Source organism: Myxine glutinosa, chromosome 4, assembly GCF_964187855.1.
Source record: "Myxine glutinosa chromosome 4, kmMyxGlut1.1, whole genome shotgun sequence".
Taxonomy (NCBI): Eukaryota; Metazoa; Chordata; class Myxini; order Myxiniformes; family Myxinidae; genus Myxine; species Myxine glutinosa.
In genome coordinates, this window is record NC_136264.1 from 56,797,875 (window position 1) to 56,818,468 (window position 20,594).

Consider the following 20,594-nt stretch of genomic DNA (forward strand, 5'->3'; position numbering starts at 1 on the left):
AAAAAACAACAACAACAATATATATATATATATATATATATATATATATATATATATATATATATATATATATATAAATAATTTTAAAGTAACAAGACAAATGTATATTAACAATAACTATACGGACGCCTCGTTATACCTTTTTGGCGTCTCTTGGACTATTGAACCTCATTCATCAAACTTTTGAACAGCACACGCAAATGGGCGGGGACATAACGATTTGGAACGAGTGGGTGGAGCTTGTCGTAGTTGCGACGCCCAACCTCAAAGTGGTTGCTCCCACGATGTTCGACATCGCATTGGATCCCATTGGTTTCAGACCATATATGTTTTCTTGCTACCTTGCGATAGGTATCTAACGGATAATAGTTGTGCGAGTTAAAAAAACAAAGTTGCTGGAAAGATGAATGAGAACCGCCAAATAAATGACAAAAATTGATGAGCGAGGGGAATGGGAAGGAGTCGAAAGAATGAGAGGGAGGAGAGCAGGAGGGAGCGGCTTTGGAGTTGAGGGAAAAGCGAGGAAGAGTTGCTTTAGTTGAAGGAGACATGGAGACCCTTTCGTCCAGAAAAAGGATTCCCTTTTGCCTGAAACGCCGAATCCACCAAGGGGAGCGGAGCAAGTAGACCCTTCCTCTTTGTCGACACAAAGGTATGAGACATCTCGGGTCGATCATCCCTGGCTCGCTTATCTTCCCGTCTTCAATTCTTTCCAGTACACTTTTCCAGGAATGAAGCGATTCGAATGGTCGACATTCCCTTTATATCCCGAGAAGCGGCTCTGGATTTCGGCGGTACCCGTGTACAGTGACGTCACAATGACGATCTCTTTCGTATTCGTATTCAATCCATTTTTCCATTGTATCCATAAATTAATGAAATGTACATTCACGGTAAAGAAAAGTACAACGCTATCGTTTGTTATATTCGTGCCACGTTGTGGGGCAGGTAGCCTACATATACAATTACAGGTACAGGCCAACTACAGCGATGTGCTGTTTCGCACACGTCGGTTGGAGTGTTTAAAAGTCCAGGCTACAGCAATAAAACCTGGAATTTTAAATAAATACGAAACGTTTAACGTTTCCTGATCATTGTCACAAAGTGTGTGTAGATTGGGTGTGGCTTTCAAGAAGCATCCGTATATATATATATATATATATATATATAATACCTGTGGCCCTGCCAGTGACTTGTACATGTAAATGTAAAATGGATTGTTCAGTCATGTACATGGAAAAGCACAATTGCTTTGCTTGTGTGTGTTGTACGTTTGATGCACATCTTGACTCGTGCCTTGAGGCCTGCGATGGGTGTGACAGCAGACTTGGTGGGATGGTGGAATTTATCCAGCACAGATCTTGTCATGTATCCAGTATTCTGTTTACGATACAACACTAAATAAATGTGCATAGTTTTGCATCTGACGATCATTTGCTAGTTTTGTACATTGCACATCGCGAGCTCCACTGTGCAAGATCCCAAGGCTTGTGTTCCGTCTGGATGTTTCTCATTGGGTTATGTATCAATCCTAAAAGCCTCCCATTTAGAAAGCAAAATGTCTTAATTATCTGGCATAAACATCTACCTTGTTTGCTGAATATTGTTTTGTTGTGGTTGTTGTAGTTTGAAATGTTCAGCAAGCCCTGCTCAAAGACCAGGCCTTCATTTGACCTCTTGCATCCTTTGTCTTGTGATCACTGACTTGTTTATTTGTATGCAGCTTGGGGCTGCTTGGCTGCATCATTTTCTTGGGTGCAGCTGTGCCTTTGATGCAATGCCCTGTTACCAATCAGCCGGTACTCATTTTGCCGACCTCAGAAGGATGACGGGCTGAGTCGACCCACCTGTTTAATTCAATGGAATGACAGGTGCTTGAACTCAACACTCTTAACCTTATCTTAAACCAGCCACGTTAACCATGAAGCCAACAACAGGCTTATTCTCGCTGTTTATGCTAGAACACACCCAACAACCCATTGGAGACATTGTCAGAGCTTGCATTTTGAACAGGTTTGTTCTTTCACCCTTGATCAATGTTTAAGCACCACATTCCAGTAAGATCAGATCATGTGGTTGGTTCACTTTCTACACCTGATCTGCAGACAACTGATACGAGCAAGATAACATGTTCGTTCAGGTTGGTAATCTCTGATGGAGGAACTTTTACTTGTTATTTTACATTGGTATTTTTAGACGTTTGGAACTTGAATGTGAATGAGGCAATGAATCTTTGTCATTCGCAAGCCAATATATATATATATATATACTACAGTGCTTTCAGAAAGTATTCACACCCCTCGACTTTTTCACATTTTGTTGTGTTACAGCCTGAATTTAAAATGAATTAAATTGAGATTTTTTTTACTCATCTACACATAATGTCCCCGAATGGCAAATTGGAATTTGTTTGTTTTTTAGTAATCAAAAATGAAATACATAAATATCTAATTCACATAAATAATCCTTTGGCAGCCTTTGGCATAAAACATAAATATGCCTTTGGCAGTGATTACAGCTTCGAGTCTTCTTGGGTATGTCTATCAGCTTTGCACATTTGGATTTGGGCAATTTCTCCCATTCTTCCTTGCAGATTTTCTCCAGCTCAGTCAAGTTGGACGGGGAGCGTCGATGAACAGCAATCTTCAAGTCTTTCCACAGATTCTCAATGGTATACAAGTCTGGCCTTTGTTTGGGCCACTCAAGGACTTTCACATTCTTGTTCTGAAGCCATTCCAGTGTCGCTTTGGCTGTATGCTTGGGGTCATTGTCCTGTTGGAATGTAAATATTTGCCGCAGTCTAAGGTCTTTTGCACCCTGAAGCAGGTTTTCCTCAAGGATTTGCCTATATTTGCCTTCATTCATTGTTCCCCCTATCCTCACAAGTATCTCGGTCGCTGCCACTGAAAAGCATTCCCATAGCATGATGCTGCCACCACCATGCTTCACGGTAGGGAAGGTGTTAGATGGGTGATGAGTTGTGCTCGGTTTCCTCCAGAAGTAGCACTTTGCATTCAGGCCAAAGAGTTCAATTTTCATCTCGTCCAGACCACAGATTATTTTACCTCATGCTCTCAAAGTCTTTCACGTGCTTTTTTTGCAAAATCCATGTGCTGTCATGTGCCTTTTTCTTTGGAGTGGCTTCCATCTGGCCACTCTTCTATAATGCCTACATTTTTGAAGGGCTACAGAGACTTGTCCTTCCGGCAGGTTCTCCCATGTGATACCAAGGAATTCTGTAGTTCTGTCAGAATGGTCATTGGGTTCTTGTTCACCGACCTGACCAAGGTCCTTCTAGCTCGGTTGCTCAGTTTGGTAGGACGGCCAGCTCTAGAAAGATTCTGGGTAATATTCTTTCCATTTCCTAATGATGGAGCTCACTGTACTCTTGGGAATTTTCAACACTTTAGAAATTGTTTTATACCCTCCCCTGATCGATGCCTCCTCATAATTCTATCTTGGAGTTCTACGGACAGTTCTTTGGACTTCATGGTGGGGTTTCTGCTCTGACATGCACTGTCAACTGTGGGACCTTATATAGAAAGGTGTGTTTCTTTCTAAATTATGTCCAATTAATGAAAATGGGCCAATTGGTGGACTCCAATCCAGTTGTAGAGATGTCTCAAAGGATGATCAAAGGAAATTGGATGCACTTGAGCTCATTTTGGTGTGTCATAGCAAAGGGGTTGTATATTTATTGACTCGAGATATTTGAGCTTTTCATTTTAAATTATTTTGTAAAAAATTCTGAAAAAAATTCCACTGACATTATGGGGTCAGTCAGTGTAGGTCAGTGTAGGTCAGTGACAAAAAAAAATCTCAATTTAATCCATTTTAAATTCAGGCTGTAACACAACAAAATGTGAATAAGTCAAGGGGTGTGAATACTTTCTGAATGTGCTGTGTATATATATATATATATATATATATATATATATATATATACTAGCAGAGGTACCCGGCTTTGCACGGGAGTGGGAGGAGGAGGGGAGGGGGAAGAGGAGGGGAGGGGAACGGGGGGGAGGGGGGAGGGGGAAGCGGGGGAGGAGGAGGGGAGGGGGAAGAGGAGGGGAGGGGAATGGGGGGGGAGGGGGAGGGGGGAAGGGGGGGAGGGGGGAGGGGAAGGGGGGGAGGGAAGGGTGCGGGGGTGCCCAGGGGAAGAAGGGCCCCTCCCCTCCCCCTCCCCCCCCTTTCCCCTCCCCCCTCCCTCCCCTCCCCCTTCCCCCTCCCCCTCCCCCCTTCCCCCTCCCCCTCCCCCCTCCCATCCCCTTCCCCCTCGTTCCCCTCCCCTTCTCTTCCCCCTCCCCTCCTCCTCCCCCTTCACACCAGGGGGGTTGACTCAGCCTGTCATCCCACCGAGGTCGGAAGTCGGAACTCATTGTCGTCAAATAAATGTAGCCTGTATGTTTCACTCTTTGTCACATGCCGTTGGTCCCATGTCAATCGGATGAAGTTGAAAAATTAACGTTACGAAGGTTCTCTGGGACGTACTGATTCCGAATAATGAAGTTGAAAAATTAACGTTCCGAAATACGCTAATTACGCTAACAGAAGCGCTGGAGGGAGCACTGCGCTCCCTCCCTTAGATTCCCTCCCTCTTCTGCTAGCGCTAATTACGCGTAACACACTAATTTTAAAACCCGAAGTTTTTTTAATTTTAAGGTGTGCTGTAGTCAGAAGCGCTAGAAGCGCTGCGCTCCCTCCCTTCGAATCCCTCTCTCTTCTGCTAGTGCTAATAATACGCTAATTTTAAAACCCGAAATTTTTTAAATGTTTATGTCTCCGTGACATTCCTGGGACCATCCCGAGTCGAACAGTACTTTCCGCTCGCAAATCCGTCCACGGGTTCTCGAGATCTTAGAGATCGTAGATCTATCAGGATACAGACACAGAGGCCAACTCTACTTTATATATATAGATATATATATATATATATATATTGTTACTGATCGCGGATTAAGATGTTATTTACCGAGCGGTGGTATTGCCGCGACCGTTACAGGATCCCTGACTCACCCGATTCACCCAGAACTTTGGCCGTATCGCACCGCAGCTGCCCAATCTGGGAAAGGACTGAAACGACGAAATGCAAGAGGAAAAGGAATAAAACGAGAAGACGGACAGAAGAGTAATGGGATTTATTATTTACACAAGCAAAACGGAGCAATCAAGGTTTATTTACAACACATAAGACGCAGGTGACACAGTGCAAATACTAGCTTATAGTTATACAGACTTAACTTATTCCCAGGACAGAACAAACAAAGACACTGACTCACGCGGGGAATTGCAGAGTGGATTGCTGGAAGGAGGTGTGTGGCTGGAGGGGGGGGGACGGCACGGAGCTGGCTGGAGCTTGATCCCGCACGGGACGTCGGGCTGGACCTCGACGGCCGCTGATGCCACCGGGCCTGTCGTGTGCGCGGGATCACGGGTCGGAGCTGCTTGGTGGAGCCGATGCGCTGGTGGGGGGGTCTGGCGTGACGGGTTCTCTCCTCCTCACGCGCTCTTGCTCTGATGACCCAGCTCTTTTTCGTCCCTCCTTGTCTCAACTCAAAGTGCATCTCTCCTGGGAACACCCCCGCCGTGGGTTATATAGGCCCCGCCCCTCAACCTTTGCGAACCTCCCCCAAACGTTCTCTCCCCGCCCTCTCAAGCCAAACCCCTTGTTCATGGTTGGTCGAGTGGGGCCGGCTCACTCCTCCCCTCTCTGACGAGGTGGGGACCCGCCTTCCTTCCCCCAACCCTGCCTCGTGGTCAATGGCGGATGAAGGGAAAACCGCCCAACATGCAGTTGGCAATGCGAATTGCAATTGACGGAAAGGGGGGAATGGAAGTGTTGGGAGTGGGAATGAAGGGAATCTATCTCTTTCACTGGTGCAATGGAGTATTTCAATTAATGGGAGACACAGCCTTACTCTAAAAACACATAATAAGAGATAACTATCAAACAGAGGTATTCTATTATTTGGCTGACGTGTATGCTTGTGGACTAATTATGGGATGCCCTTTCACCTTTACACAGCTCCGGAGGCAGGGGGGCGCAGAATAAACAATAATAATAATAATACACAATCAAAAAATATACAGTCCTCATATCCGCAACACTGCACCCTCCTCCTCTTAGGCACGTCCCGGGCCTACAACTTTTATTTTTAGTGTGACACGTAGGTGTAGTTCCCTCTACTTTTAAACCTGACCCTGAGTGCGACAGTTTTAAAACATAAATAAATGTGTCCCGCTGCTCCATTGCACCCTGCCTAACAGACTTACGCCCACAGTTAACCGAATTGCGGAATGGTCTTCAAATTATACACTGACGGTGGGAAGCATTATTTACAATGACGCTATTTTTATTTACAAAACTAACCCAGGACCTGTGATTGTTCTTTCTGGGGGGGAGACAGTCTGCTCTGCATCGACGCACCATGAACGCACCCAAAAACGCACCAATACAAGCACCCAAGCACCAATCGGTGCAGTCACCATTGTTCATCAATAAAAATAAACCAACAACCCCTAACCCTGCAGGTGATCTCTTGCTCTTCGGCTCCCTCTGCTGGTTATTATTATTTGTTCTTCCAGATGTTGTCATTTTCATTTTCTTACTGGCGGCCTATTTGCAATAAAGTGTGCCCAATGTGTCCTTTTTATTTTCTTTATTTATGGCCCACAGGGCCGACTACGTGTGGTTCACCTGTGGGGCATCGGTGCCCTTTGGCCAAGGTCCGCCAGCAAGATTTCGGGCCCTCATGGCCGGTTCCAGCAGAGGGGCCATGCCCCAACCCATGGGGTCCATAAGTGGTGCTCGGCCACAGACATGTGGTCCATAATGTGGTGCATCGATGCAGACAGCTGGTTCTGGGAATTTCGGGCGCACAATGGCCGACCCACGCACGCTCCCCTCGGCACCCAGTGGCGCACAGGTCATGTGGGAGACAAAAGGGGAAAGACAATTGAGCGAGGGGTAAGGTCACAAGGGTACACATCAATAAGGCAATGCAAGGCGAAATGCGTACGGAGGGCGAAGTGAGAAAGCTCGTCCCTACCGTACGTCACCCCCCTGTCACCTACCCTACCCTTGCCCTTACCCCATATGTACAAAAATCTACACATTTACAAATTCGTCACTACTGTCACATCTTCCCCATATTTCCCCTATACCAAATTCGTCTCCACAATCCCTCTACTTCAAAATTTGCCATCACCAAATTCATCATCAATCCTCATAAGGAGGCAGAGATGGAACATCAAAGCACAATGTCACACCCACGTCATGATGCGTCTCACAATCCAAACATTTGCACAGTAAAAATAATTAAACATGGCATGGTGTGGAGTACCTGTCACCTCAGGTGAGTGGATGCAGATGGTGTGAGGAGACTTCAATCCTAACTATCCTCTAAATGACTTTAACACACTTTACACTACCCGGGGTCTCTCCCTGCCAATCCATTGGCCAACTTACACTATGGGTTCTAGAAACCAATTCCCATTGACCAAACTGTGGTGCTTCTCAATTTGGGGTCTCACTCCCCCGATTCATCTCCCGGTGCCCTCGCACAATTTCTGGGCTGCGACGTGTCGCTCTCCCAGCAGGTCTACCCACCTGCACACCTCCACCACTGCAGTTGCCACCCGAGCTTACCTAGCTCCTCACCCTAACCTAACTAACTGGGGAAGGCCCTCTCCTGGCTCTGTCACCCCTTGGTGCCCTCTGGCACTGGGCTACCCGGGTCCGTCCTCCGGATCCTCGGGCCCCATCCACAACAACTACTACCGGCTCCCAGAGCCCACCTGCGGCCTCACCTGGCCGACATCCTCACAGTGGTGGAGTGCCCAAACCAACTACACACACTAACAGGCTACACGCCCAGCCATTTCCACAACACTAATGCACCCATCCAAAGACCATTCTCTCACCCGCACCACAGATGCCAATATCCAACCACAATTTACCTGTACCCTCTACCTAACACTTACACTACCCGCCCCGGGTATCCGTGATGGGGGTCCACTCTTCCCCCATTCACACCTTCGCACCATCCACTCCACTCCACAATTTCCACCATACTCACTCCACGACCATCCATTCCACTACTCCATACCATTTATTCCATACACCTGTCCTCCATTCACCTGTCGTTGCACACCTGTGCAATCATACCTGGTGCCACCTGCACCCTCCTCCTCTTCCTGGACCATTTGGTCAACACAACACGCAATCACCACTACTCCCTCATACACTGCTCCACACACCTGTTCAGTTGCACACCTGTGCAATCACACCTGTTCAATTCTCAAACACACGGCATCATCTCAGCTAACTACTCCCCTCTGAAACTTGCGCTTCCCAGTCGTCCCTTTAAACTATTGCGCTCCCATGTCATTATAATCCACACTAATCTACCTGCGTCCCCACTACAGGTATCCTTGTCACTAACTAACCTTAACGTTACCTAATGTCATCTTCTAGGGCCCTACACACGATATATCCTAACCCACCCGGGCTAGTTTTCACTGCCATCAACCCCATAAACTATAGCGCATTTGCCCCACCTTACTGTGAGGGATGGTGGATTCGCCATCCCTCCACATCGGGGAGGTCCCACTATCAATTTTGCACATCCAAATTCCACAAATCAAAAATTTTCCATTTACTGCCAATTCTACCCACTATTATAAATTTCGTATCAAATCACTACTATCATCATCACAGTCCACTATATCCTAGCCTCGGTGCGTCGTGACATCATTAAACTCGGTTCGTAAAGCCGAGCAATGAATTCGGGTGGTTTGGTCGCCTGCAGGTTGAATCCGTCCGGCTTTCGGTTCAAGGGAGGTGGTTTGGTTGGACTGAGGCTCCACGCACCATCTCGGCGCGGCACCTTGCGGTCCCGGGCCCGATGGCTCAATCTCCCCCGGTCGGAACCCCGTCCCCACGAGGGGGCACCGTACCGCTTCCTCCCACTCGCCCTTGAACCGGACCGGTCGCCTCGCCCGTCAAAGCCCGGACTCGACCGTGCGGGGCGGGGCCAAGCCCGAATCGGCAACGACGCTTCGAAGAGAAGCGACGCAGCATCGACCCGCGCCGGGCCTCGCACCCAACAAAGCACCCCACGCCCCGAGTGCTCGCATCGGCTATCCGTCGCCCTAACCGCTAACCTGGTTACCGTCGATGCTTCACTTGCATGCTTACAAGCATACGCTACCCCTTTCACCCTCACAAAACCTGGCGTTCCAACGCCGTCCGTACATTCCACCAACGCTCTCCCTGTTACACACCACACTTCTCGCGCACACTCTTGCGCACACTTTGGTCCACACCTCTCCTCCGTTACGTCCTCCGTAACACTCATCATGGGCGTGCACTCTTGCATCCACCCACTAACGCGCTCGGATGGGCTCTCCCACACTCGCGCCATGACCAATTCAGGTGTGCTTTCTCGCACACGTTCCACCACCACCTTAATCTCCGTGTCACACTTCGTACACCCCGACGTGCATTCTCGCTCGCACTCGGTTTCACACTCGCGCTCCGATGTGCCCTCTCGCACCTGCGCCATCACCAACTCACTATTCGTGTCACACTCCGTACACCCCGACGTGCATTCTCGCTCGCACTCGGTTTCACTCCCACACTTTATAACACACCCACTCGCCGACGCACACTTTTTCCTCCCACGCGTGCCATTTCCACTCACACGGGACCCTTCACCAACGCCCGGATGCTTCCTCGATCCCAAGCGCGCGAAAATTCTTTTGTCGCTAAACATCCTCTTACAAAATCTCCCCGCACAATACACAACAGCACGTCTCACCTTCGGGGTTCTTCTTCCTCCCTGCACCAAAACCTGCAAACTTCCATTCGGGTTAAGCACAGCATCGTGATGTGAGCAGGGACTTTGTACATAATCCATTTCTCCCTGCAATTCCCGGGCTACCTCCGTCATCTCTTCAATTTTAATTCCCAGCACTGCTTTTTCTTTATTAACCTCGACAACCGTTGGCTTTAATAAAACACCCTCTACCTCATCGGTCGCCGGCTTTTCCAAACCCCGTGTCGCGATTTCTACCCCCGTCATTGTACCCGCGCTTTTCTCCGCTTCGCTCAACCAGCGCTTTTCGACTCGCGTTACCTCCTCGTGCACCCCTGGGACCCTTTCGCCCAACTTGCGGTCTCTGTCCCTCTGCTCCCTTTCCTCCCTATCGGCCCTCATTCCGTTCGTTGTTGCTTCAATTTGGTTACTCAACCGTTCACTGTTAGCCCTCATTCGCTCACTATGAGCATCCATTTTTTTCATCAATTGGTCCATAAAAAATCGCATGTACCCTGGTATCTCCGGCTCGGCTGCCGCGACCACGGGCGCAGCGCAATTTGGTGCCGCTACACCCACGTGCGCGAGGACGCCATCTTGTGCGTCTGATACTCCCTCAACCGCCTCCTCATTGCTCCCCTCCATTTGATCCTGGGTTACTCCTAACCCCTCCTCTAGCTCTCCCACCAGCATCCCGTCGCCTTGACCAGCCATGGCGCGATTTCAAAATTCGGGTTTTGCTTTAAAACAAACCAAATTTCGTCCGCTCCAAATTTTGACCAAATTTTTTTTTTAGATGTTTTAAAAATTTGGTTCGGGCCCCGAATCTCACTCCCAGACACCAATTGTTACTGATCGCGGATTAAGATGTTATTTACCGAGCGGTGGTATTGCCGCGACCGTTACAGGATCCCTGACTCACCCGATTCACCCAGAACTTTGGCCGTATCGCACCGCAGCTGCCCAATCTGGGAAAGGACTGAAACGACGAAATGCAAGAGGAAAAGGAATAAAACGAGAAGACGGACAGAAGAGTAATGGGATTTATTATTTACACAAGCAAAACGGAGCAATCAAGGTTTATTTACAACACATAAGACGCAGGTGACACAGTGCAAATACTAGCTTATAGTTATACAGACTTAACTTATTCCCAGGACAGAACAAACAAAGACACTGACTCACGCGGGGAATTGCAGAGTGGATTGCTGGAAGGAGGTGTGTGGCTGGAGGGGGGGGGGGGGGGGGGGGGGGGGACGGCACGGAGCTGGCTGGAGCTTGATCCCGCACGGGACGTCGGGCTGGACCTCGACGGCCGCTGATGCCACCGGGCCTGTCGTGTGCGCGGGATCACGGGTCGGAGCTGCTTGGTGGAGCCGATGCGCTGGTGGGGGGGTCTGGCGTGACGGGTTCTCTCCTCCTCACGCGCTCTTGCTCTGATGACCCAGCTCTTTTTCGTCCCTCCTTGTCTCAACTCAAAGTGCATCTCTCCTGGGAACACCCCCGCCGTGGGTTATATAGGCCCCGCCCCTCAACCTTTGCGAACCTCCCCCAAACGTTCTCTCCCCGCCCTCTCAAGCCAAACCCCTTGTTCATGGTTGGTCGAGTGGGGCCGGCTCACTCCTCCCCTCTCTGACGAGGTGGGGACCCGCCTTCCTTCCCCCAACCCTGCCTCGTGGTCAATGGCGGATGAAGGGAAAACCGCCCAACATGCAGTTGGCAATGCGAATTGCAATTGACGGAAAGGGGGGAATGGAAGTGTTGGGAGTGGGAATGAAGGGAATTTATCTCTTTCACTGGTGCAATGGAGTATTTCAATTAATGGGAGACACAGCCTTACTCTAAAAACACATAATAAGAGATAACTATCAAACAGAGGTATTCTATTATTTGGCTGACGTGTATGCTTGTGGACTAATTATGGGATGCCCTTTCACCTTTACACAGCTCCGGAGGCAGGGGGGCGCAAAATAAACAACAATAATAATAATACACAATCAAAAAATATACAGTCCTCATATCCGCAACAATATATATATATATATAATTATATATATATATATATATATATATATATATATATATATATATATATATATATATATATATATATATATACATACATACACATATATACACATATATACAGTCACGTGAAAAAGTAAGTACACCCCATGTAAAGTTTTGACTTTTTCAACATATTTCAACATACAGCTATTTGATCTTCATTTCAACAATATTGATAGATAAAGGTGATATAATAGAACAAATATCATGAAACATTTACATTTTGTCGTCCATTGTATAATTTAAATAAACATAAATGCAAATTTCGCATGTGGAAAAAGTAAGTACACCCCGACATTTATCGCTACTTCAAATACCTAAAATTAGAATCAGGTGCACCAGCTCAGGTGCAAATGATTAGAACATCGTTAGAGAGGATCTTGGAGGAACCTGTCTTATTTAAACATAAGACATTTAGTTTGGTTTGCTCTTTGTTGTTGAAGTGTGTGGCGTCACCATGCCTAGATCAAAAGAGCTCTCTGAGGCCTTCAGAAAGAAGGTTATAGATGCCTCCGAGTCTGGGAAGGGATTTAAAAAGATCTCCAAACAATTTGAAATCAATCATTCGACTGTCCGGAAGATCATCTACAAGTGGAGAAGATTCCAAACAACTGCCAACTTGTTCAGGCCAGGCCGCCCCAGCAACTTCAGCCTGAGAGCAGACCGCAAGATGCTGAAAGAAGTCTCTAAGAACCCCAGAATGTCACCACGGGACCTACAGGTAGCTCTTGCCACTGTTGATGTCAAAGTGCACGAGTCTTCCATTAGAAAGAGGCTGCACAAATTTGATCTACATGGGAGGTGTGCCAGGAGGAAACCTTTGCTGTCCAGAAAGAACATCAGGGCAAGACTAAAGTTTGCCAATGAACACCTAGGCAAAGACCAGCACTTCTGGAACAATGTGCTCTGGACAGATGAGTCAAAGGTAGAGCTATTTGGCCACAGTACCAGAAGACATGTTTGGCGAAAACCAAAGACAGCATTTGACCACAAGAACCTGATACCAACTGTAAAGCATGGTGGTGGAAATATTATGGTTTGGGGCAGCTTTGCTGCATCAGGGCCTGGGTAGCTCACCATCATAGAATCCACTATGAATTCTTCATTGTACCAGAGGGTGCTTGAGGATAATGTGAGGCCATCTGTCGGAGAGTTGAAGCTCAACCAAAGGTGGACCTTGCAACATGACAATGACCCTACACATACCAGTAAATCCACCAAGGAATGGCTGAAAAGAAAGAAATGGAGAGTTCTGGAATGGCCAAGTCAAAGCCCGGATCTAAATCTCATCGGGATGTTGTAGGGGTATTTGAAACGAGCTGTGCATGCAAGAAACCCCTCAAACATCGCACAGCTGAAAGAATTCTGCATGGAGGAGTGGGCAAAAATTCCTCCCAGTCGATGTCAGAGACTGGTAGACAGTCATAAGAAACGCCTACTTGAGGTTGTTTCTGCCAAAGGGGGCAAGACCACCTGTTAGAGCCAAGGGTGTACTTACTTTTTCCACATGCGAAATTTGCATTTATGTTTATTTCAGTTATTAAATGGACTACAAAATGTAAATGTTTCATGATATTTGTTATATTATATCACCTTTATCTATCAATATTGTTGAAATGAAGATCAAATAGTTGTATGTTGAAATATGTTGAAAAAATCAAAACTTTACATGGGATCTACTTACTTTTTCACGTGACTGTATATATATATTGTTGCAGACGCGGTTTTAGATGTTATTTTACCGAGCGGTTGGTATTACCGCGTCCGAACAGTTACTCCCCGATTAGCCCGATTCCACCCGACGTTGACCAGATCGCCCCACAGATATTAAATCGGGAAACCTCTAAAGCGACCGAAAGAGAAGGAAAAGAGAAAAAGACAGAGTACGGAGGAAGAACAGATTTATTATACACACACAAGCAAAAAGGAAGAGCGACCAAAATTATTTACAAGCAATGGATGGAAAAAGCAGTCACACAGTGCATCGTTAGCTTATTCTACTCAATTTACTTAATCCCAAGACAACGAGTAGGACAGGACGTTCACACTTACACAGGGGATATTGCAGGCAGGTAGGCTTGAGGTGGATTGCTTGAGAGGGAGGCAAGGTCGGAGGCAGCAGCTCTCAATTCCTCGCGGTTTTTGGCGGGAAAACCCTCCGTCGCGTATCCGCTGCTGTAGACGTCACGCGCTGGTTCGGCACACCTGCTCCTCTTCTTCTGGTGGAGCCGTCTCCCTCCTTTCAGCGCGTCTCTCCAAAGCTGGTTTCCTTGCCGAGTACCTCTCCTCTTTGGCTTGGAGCGTTTCGCATCTCACCGCTCCTCTTGGTGCCGCCTCTTCGCTCATCTCCCAGGTCATCTCCTAAAGCAGTCCCTTACAGTCGCTTTTATAACTCGGGGCGGAATCAAGCCGCCGGCTGCGAGGGCACGCCTACCGGTTCGCTCACCGCGGTGCTGATTGGCCATGCGACCCTCTGGCTCACTCCTCCCCTCTATGACGAGGTGGAGACACGCCTTTCTTCTCCGAGATTAGCACATGGGCAATGGCGGCTTGCGGGATTGAACACAACTCGCACCCTTTTGAAAGGAACTTTGGAGAGCGGAGATGATTTGGGAATTGAAAGGGCCTACGCTTATTTTGTTTGATACAATGCAAAGTCAATCTAGTGGGAAACACAGATTTAGCCTACATGGAATAAGGAAATACACTATTTAAAAAGATATATCGTGACCTGCGTGTAAGTTTCATGGAATTAACTAGGAGGACGGCTGCGACCATTATTTACATTAACAGGGTGTTACCATACTTTTGTAACGTTCACATTGTAACGTTTTCACATTCGTTACACTTCCTCCAAACCGTTACACTGCACCCTCCTTTCTTCAGGCCCGTGCTCGGGCCTACTAAACTTTAACTTAGTGTGACACGTAGGTGTAATTCCCTCTACAATTAACCTGACCCTGAGTGTGACAATCTTAAAACACAAATAAGTATGTCCCCCTATTGCATTGCACCCTGTCTAACAGACTCAAGCCCACAGCTAACCGAATTACGGAATTATTCTCAAACTATACATTTACGGTGGGGAGCATTATTTACAATGACGTGATTTCTTATTTACAACGCAACCCAGGACCTGTGTTTTTTTTTTTTTTTTTTTAGGGAACAAGAAAAAGAAATTCCTGTTGGGAGGGAGGAGACAGCACGCATTGCATCGATGCACCAGTACCAATACCACCAAAGCACCCAAAAGCACCAAAAGCACCAAAAGCACCACTCGGTGCGCAGTCACCATGGTTCTTAATAAACACAACAAAACAACTGGTGGTGGTCTTCTCTTTCTCTGCTGGGCCGATGTTCTTCCCGACGTCTTCTGGCTTCATGCGGCCTATTTGGAAATAATAAAAAGCACAACTTGTGTTCGTTTTTTTATTTAGGGCCTCAGGGGCCAACTCAGGGTGGTCCACCTGTTTGGCATAGGTGCCACCTTACCGAGGTCCGCAAGCAAGATTCCCTGGCCACTATGGCCGGTCTCCAACAGAGGTGCCCTGCCCCAGAACCTGGGGTCCATCAAGTGGTACTTGGCCGCAGAACAGCGGTCCATAAAGTGGTACATCAACGCAATGCATGCTGGTTCTGGGAATCTCGGGCGCACAATGGCCACCTCACGCACGCTCCCCTCGGCACCCAATGGCGCACAGGTCATGTGGGAGACAAAAGAAAGACAATTGAGCGGGGGGTAAGGTCACAAGGGTACACGTCAATAAGGCAATGCAAGGCGAAATGCGTACGGAGGGCGAAGTGAGAAAGCTCGTCCCTACCGTACGTCACCCCCCTGTCACCTACACTACCCTTGCCCTTACCCCATATTTACAAAATCTACCCATTTACAAATTCGTCACTACTGTCACGTCCTCCCCATATTTCCCCTATACCAAATTCGTCTCCACAATCCCGCTACTTCAAAATTTGCCATCACCAAATTCATCATCAATCCTCATAAGGAGGCAGAGATGGAATTACGCACAATGTCACACCCACGTCATGATGCGTCTCACAATCCGAAACATTTGCACAGTAAAAAATAATCAAAACATGGCATGGTGTGGAGTACCTGTCACCTCAGGTGAGTGGATGCAGATGGTGCGAGGAGATCCTTCATCCTAACTATCCTCTAAATGATTTTAACACACTTTACACTACCCGTGGTCTTTCCCTGCCAATCCATTGGCCACTTACACTATGGGTTTTAAAAACCAATTCCCATTGACCAAACTGTGGTGCTTCTCAATTTGGGGTCTCACTCCCCCGATTCATCTCCCGGTGCCTTCGCACAATTTCTGGGCTGCGACGTGTAGCTCTCCCAGCAGGTCTACCCACCTGCACACCTCCACCACTGTAGTTGCCACCCGAGCTTACCTGCTCCTCACCCTAACCTATCTAACTGGGGAAGGCCCTCTCCTGGCTCTGTCACCCCTTGGTGCCCTCTGGCACTGGGCTACCCGGGTCCGTCCTCCGGATCCTCGGGCCCCATCCACAACAACTACTACCGGCTCCCAGAGCCCACCTGCGGCCTCACCTGGCCGACATCCTCACAGTGGTGGAGCGCCCAACCAACTACACACACTAACAGGCTACACGCCCAGCCATTTCCACAACACTAATGCACCCATCCAAATACCATTCTGTCACCCGCACCACAGATGCCAATATCCAACCACAATTTACCTGTACCCTCTACCTAACACTTACACTACCCGCCCCGGGTATCCGTGATGGGGGTCCACTCTTCCCCCATTCACACCTTCGCACCATCCACTCCACTCCACAATTTCCACCATTCTCACTCCACGACCATCCATTCCAATACTCCAGATATTCCACACTACCATTTATTCCACACAGCCACATACACCTGTTGTTGCACACCTGTGCCCTCACACCTGGTGCCACCTGCACCCTCCTTTCTTCCTGGACCATTTGGTCAGCACAACACGCAATCACCACTACTCCCTCATACACTGCTCCATTCACCTGTTCAGTTGCACACCTGTGCAATCACACCTGTTCAATTCTCACCTGTTCAATCTTCACACACACGGCATCATCTCAGCTAACTACTCCCTTCTGAAACTTGCGCTTCCCAGTCGTCCCTTTAAACTATTGCGCTCCCACGTCATTATCATCCACACTAAACTACCTGCGTTCCCACTACAGGTATCAGTCACTAACTAACCTTAACGTTACCTAATGTCATCTTCTAGGGCCCTACACACAATATAACCTAACCCACCCTGGCTCGGTTGTCATAGCCACCCCATAAACTATAGCGCATTTGCCCCACTGTGAGGGATGATGGATTTGCCATCCCACCACATCGGGGAGGTCCCACTATCAATTTGGCACACCAAATTTCAGCCAATTCAAAAATGTTCCATTTACTGCCAATTCTACCCATTATCTGCCAATCATTACTGCCAATCATCAAATTTTGCTTTTTTTCTAATTTCGGGGCCAAAACACTATCCTCATCACCCGTCTACTTATTACATCCTCTCGGTGCGCCAATTCACGTCTACAGCCCGGCTTCGTACAGCCGAGCAATGAACGCGGGTTCTTTGGTGCCGGCGGCTGGATGCGTCCGGCACTCGGTGCAGGGACGGGGGCTTACCCGTGCCGAGATCCCACGCACCACCTCGGCGTGGAGCCATCCAATGTCCCGATCTCGACCTGCCGGCACGTCTCAATAAAAGTGGTCGCCATGACGACCCTTCCTATCGGGCTGCCCGCTCCGCCTAGTGGAGCCCGGACGCGGCCGTTCCAAGCGAGGCACAGCGTGGATCGCGTACGGCGGTTCTTTCGAAACCGCCGTGGTTCGGATCCCCGCTGGTCCTCGCGGAACGCGAAGCTGCCCGGCGCGCACCGAGGGCCCGATTCGGCTATAAGTCGTTCTAACCTCTAACCCGGTTACCGTCGATGCTTCACCTGCATGCTTACAAGCATACGCTACCCCTTTCTTGCTCACACCTCCAGCTGTTCCCATGCTCCTCGTACCTTTCCTTACACACCCAGGTACACTCATTCCACTCACCGACTCGGTCACACACCTGACCACCGAACACCTTGGCACACATTCGTCGCTCGCACACCTCACCAACACACCTCTTCGCGCCCCTTCCTCGGTCACCTCCTCTGTGACCATCACAGGTGTGCTCTCACTCGCACACCCGACCACGTGCCTCACGACCAATTCAAGTGTGCATTCCCACACACGCTCTACCATTCCAGGTGTGCATCCTTCCATTCCAGGTGTACATCCTCGCTCACCTGTCACAACCAACTCACGCTCCGTGTCACTCTCACTACTCTCACCTCCACTCTCGGTTGCGCACTCACCCTTACTCTCGACAGCACACTCTTTCCTCATGCACCCGTCCGTTACACACCTTTCTCGCGCACACTCTCCCGTTACATCCTCTGTAACACTCACCACAGGCGTACACTTCCTCGTTACATCCTCTGTAACACTCACCACAGGTGTACACTCTCTCGTTACTTCCTCCGTAACACTCACCACACCGCGCTTCCATGTACCCCCTCGCACACGCGCTTCGACCAACTCACTCTTGACGGCACACTCACTCCTCGGCGTGCACTTTTTCCTCACACACCCCATGGTCGGACATTCTCGCACACCTCTTTTTTCGCACACCTGACCTGTCGCACACTTCACCAACGGCCTTTCACGAACACCCGGATCCAAACCAATCCCCAAGCCGACTGAAGCTTCCTCACATCATATACATTGCCACTCACCTCCGTACCTCGTCTCCGCACCTCCTTTGCCACCTGCAAACTCTTTATTTGGTTAGTGAGCATCACATTATGAGTTGAGCACCGACCTTGTACATATTCCGCTATCTCCTCCTTTATTTCTCTCTTAGTTTCTGTCCGTCTCTTCTTAATTTCACTCACCTCTTCTTCCACTTCCTCTAATTTTTGTTTAACCTCTTTTATTTCTCGGTGCGTCTCCTCAAGTTCGTCCTCTAAGGCTACCGTGACCGTCTCTATGTGCATCCTCACCTGCTGGTCCTTTGTCTCCATTATCTCTGTCACCTCGTCCACCCTCATTGTCAGTTCCTCACGTACCATCTGACATTGCCTCTGTGTCGCTATTAATTCGTTTTTAATTTCTTTTTGTGTCGCCTTTAACCCTCCTAGTACCGCAGTGTTCCTTTGAACCTGCTCCACTAGTTCTTTTTGTCCCTCCGTCAGCTGTTCCACCTCCTCCGTCAGATCTTCTATTCCCCCTTGTAACTTTGCCGTATTATTTCTCACTTCTTTCTCCATACGCTTCTCACCTCGCTTTACCTCCTCGCGTAGCCCCGAGACCTCCTCACCCATACCTCGTCGTATCTCCTCTTTCATCTCCTCCCTTTCTTTTGTAGATGCCGCCCTCATCTGTTCCAATTCATCCCTCTGAGCATCCAGTTTGGTTTCTACCCCGATTTTTACCTCCTCTATCTGCTCTCCCATTCGTTTGATTTCCCTGGCAGATTGTTCCCCTATTTCCCGCAATTTGTCCTCCATCCTATTTTCTAACCCCATTAACCCATTTCTCACCTCTTTTATCCCGTTGTCTAACCCCTCAAAATTATTGTCTAACCCCTCGCTTCGTCACTCATTACCCCCATTTGGTTTCCCATTACCCCCATTTGGTTATTCTGAGCCTCCATCCGGTTCCCCATTACCCCCATTTTTGCTTCCAATCGCTCACCCTGAGCCTCCATACTGTTTTTCAAACCTCCAATTTGGTCTCCCATTTGTCCCATAAGGGCCCTCATTTGCAGGAAGAAAAGGTTCGAATCCACCAGCGGCGCTGCTACGGTGGCGGGCGGCGTGGCCATGTGCGAGGCGCCATTTTGCGCGCCCGTAACCTCGTGCGCGAGGGCGCCATTTTGTGCGTCTGATACCCCCTCAACCGCCTCCTCATTGCTCTCCTCCTCCCTTTCTTCCCCTAAGTCCTGGGTTACCCCTAACCCGTCTATCTCCCCCACCGACATCCGATCGCCTTGATTGTCCATGGCGCGATCTCAAAATTCGGGTTTTATAAAACAAAATAAATTTCGGCAGCTTGTAATTTTGAGCGCGTTAAACGCGCTTCGGGTCCGATCTCACTCCTCGACACCAATTGTTACTCTAATAGTACAATTGGTGTTCCAAAATTTGGGCCTAACAAATTTAGTCCCAGGTCCGAATCCAACTCCTGACAACCAATTGTTGCAGACGCGGTTTTAGATGTTATTTTACCGAGCGGTTGGTATTACCGCGTCCGAACAGTTACTCCCCGATTAGCCCGATTCCACCCGACGTTGACCAGATCGCCCCACAGATATTCAATCGGGAAACCTCTAAAGCGACCGAAAGAGAAGGAAAAGAGAAAAAGACAGAGTACGGAGGAAGAACAGATTTATTATACACACACAAGCAAAAAGGAAGAGCGACCAAAATTATTTACAAGCAATGGATGGAAAAAGCAGTCACACAGTGCATCGTTAGCTTATTCTACTCAATTTACTTAATCCCAAGACAACGAGTAGGACAGGACGTTCACACTTACACAGGGGATATTGCAGGCAGGTAGGCTTGAGGTGGATTGCTTGAGAGGGAGACAAGGTCGGAGGCAGCAGCTCTCAATTCCTCGCGGTT

At 48.4% G+C, this 20,594-nt stretch overlaps 1 protein-coding gene across 4 annotated transcripts in view; it reads left to right on the forward strand.

Annotated features, from left to right (window-relative positions):
- The first annotated feature begins 208 nt into the window (after positions 1-208).
- The window catches only part of LOC137424653 (rho guanine nucleotide exchange factor 10), a 173,195-nt gene continuing 152,809 nt past the window's right edge, over positions 209-20,594 (forward strand). Inside the window, exon 1 of one of the 4 annotated variants that reach the window (XM_068112349.2) lies at positions 209-652. The gene's annotated coding sequence lies outside the window, so the exon portion shown is untranslated. Of the gene's footprint in view, positions 653-1,852; positions 1,872-20,594 lie in introns of those variants that run through there. The other 3 variants (XM_068112347.2, XR_010983964.2, XM_068112348.2) reach the window with 3 other exon arrangements.